Source organism: Nannospalax galili, unplaced genomic scaffold, assembly GCF_000622305.1.
Source record: "Nannospalax galili isolate Female #2095 unplaced genomic scaffold, S.galili_v1.0 scaffold786, whole genome shotgun sequence".
NCBI lineage: Eukaryota > Metazoa > Chordata > Mammalia > Rodentia > Spalacidae > Nannospalax > Nannospalax galili.
The window spans coordinates 884,152-886,722 of NW_008355774.1; positions in this window are offsets into that span (position 1 = coordinate 884,152).

Sequence of the window (2,571 nt, forward strand, 5' to 3'; positions counted from 1 at the left end):
AGACAAAAAAAAAAAAAAAAAAAATAGTGGAGAGCAACTGAGAAAGACACTCATTATCAACCTTTGGCTTTCACATGCACATATGCATGGGGGGGGGCACACCCCTAAAATAAAAATAAAATAAAATAAAATAGGCAAAGTAAACTGCAAGGACAGAAAAAAATGGATTACCAACAAAAGAACTAGCAGAAATCACTGATTAAAAAGAAAGATTAAAGCCAGGTGTAGTGGCACATGCCTTTAATCCCAGCACTTGGGAGGCAGAGGCAGGCAGATCTTTGTGAGTTCAAGACCAGCCTGGTCTACATAGTGAGTTCCAGGACAGCTGGGGCTACAGGGAGACCCTGTCTCAAAAAAAAAAAAAAAAAAAAAGATTAATGAAATGTCTCAGAACTTTCTCTTAGACCAGAATTCCTCTCCTTCCCTCCTTCCTTCTTCCTTTCCCCTCTCCCCTTTTCCTTTGATTTTGTGTATGTGTGTGTGTGTGTGTGTGTGTGTGTGTGTATGTATGAGTGTATTGCCTACATGTATGTGAGTGCACCCGTGTCGTGTGCAATGCCAGAGGTCAGAAGAGGGCTTCAGATTCCCCTGGAATGGTTCGTAGCTGCTGTGTGGGTGCTGGGAATCGAACCCAGGTCCTCTGTAAGAGCAGTCAGTGCTCTTAACCACTGGGCCATCTCTCCAGCCCCTTTGATTTTTTTTAAGTGTATGTGTATACTGCCTGCATGTAAGTGCACCCGTGTAGTGCAATGCCCGAAGAGCTCAGAAGAGGGTGTCAGATCCCCTGGAACTGGCATTGTTAGCTGCCATGTGGGTGCTGTGATTCAAACCTGGGTCTCCTGCAAGAACAATCAGTGTTCTTAACCATTGAGCCATCTCTCTAGCCCCTTCCTTTGATTTTTTTTTTTTTTTTTTTTTTTTTTGACTTGGGCTGGAGAGATGATGGTTCATCAGATAAGAGTGCCTGTTGCTTTTGCAGAGAACTAGAGTTTTGTCCCTAGCACCCATGTCAGGTAGAAGCTCACAATTACCTGTAACTCCAGCTCCAAGGAATCCAACACTTTGTTCTTTGAGAGTCTCATTATGAAGCCCTGGTTGGCCTAGAACCCAGGCAGGCCTCAAACTCACAGAGATCTGCCTGCCTCTGCCTCCCAGAGTGCTAGGATTAAAGGTTCCTCTGGCTTATAAGAGTATTATAAAGCCCAGGCTGGCCTCAAACTACTATGTAGCTGAGGATGACCTTAATCGTCTGATCTTCTTGCCTCCATCTCCTAAGGATTAGATTACAGGCATGCACCACGATAACCAGTTTATGCATTGCTGGGGATTGAGCCTAGGGCTTCATGCATGCTAGGTGAGCACTCTACCAGCTATTTATATATGTATGTATGTATGTGTGTATGTATGTATGTATGTATGTATGTATGTATGTATGTATATATTGGTCTTTTTGAGACAGGGTCTCCCTGTAGCCCAAGCTGGCCTAGAACTCACTATGTAGACCAGGCTGGCCTTAACTCACAGAGATCTGCCTGCTTCTGCCTCCTGAGTGTTGGGAGGTACTCTCTCTCTCTCTCTCTCTCTCTCTCTCTCTCTCTCTCTCTTTCTCTTTCCTTCCTTCCTAAAACAAATTTGTTTATTTGAGGGGATGTCCATGTACCATGGCTTATGCGTGGAGGTGAGAGGACAACTTGTGGGAGTCAGTTCTCTTATTCTACTGTGTGGGTACCAGGTCATTGGGCTTGGTGGCAAGCACTTTTACTCACTGGGCCATTTCACTGCCTATGCCCCTCTTTTGTTACTTTGAGACAGGGTTTCATGTAGTCTGAGTTGGCCTCAAGTCCTCCTTGTGTTGCTGGGATTCCAGGTGTAGGCCACATCACCCAGATTCTCTTCTTTTGAAGTAGCTTTCATTTCTATTATTGCCATCTTAAGAACATGAAGACATAAAGGATTTTTGGCAGTAAAGCACTCAGTACTTAAAAATCCTTGGGCCTCTAGCATTCATTCACATGAATTTGACTGCTATTTGCTCTAACTATAGGCTCTTCTAATTTTAGTGGTATAATTTAAGAGTATAGTTGATAATGAGGTAAAAGATGAAGCTGTAATTACTGTTGAATACAATGGAACAGTTTATCCATAAGAGGGCTGGAGAGATGGCGCAGCAGTTAAGAGCACTGGCTGCTCTGAGGACGGAGTTCTGTTCCCAGTACCCACATGGAGGTTAACAACTGTCCTTAACTCCAGTTCCAGGGGATCTGACACCCTCTTTTGGCTTCTGTGGACATTGTACAGCATGGGTGCACTTCCATACATGGAGGTAAAATACAAATATAAATTTTAAGGGACTGGAGAGATGGCTCAGCAGTTAAGAGCACTGGCTGCTCTTACAGAGGATTCTGGTTCAAATCCCAGCACCCACATGGCAGCTAACAACCATCCATAACTCCAGTTCTAGAAGATCTGACACCCTCTTCTGACTTCTTCAGGCATTGCATGACACAGGTGCAGTTACATACATGCAGGCAATATACTCATATACATAAAATATAAATAATAAATAAAATA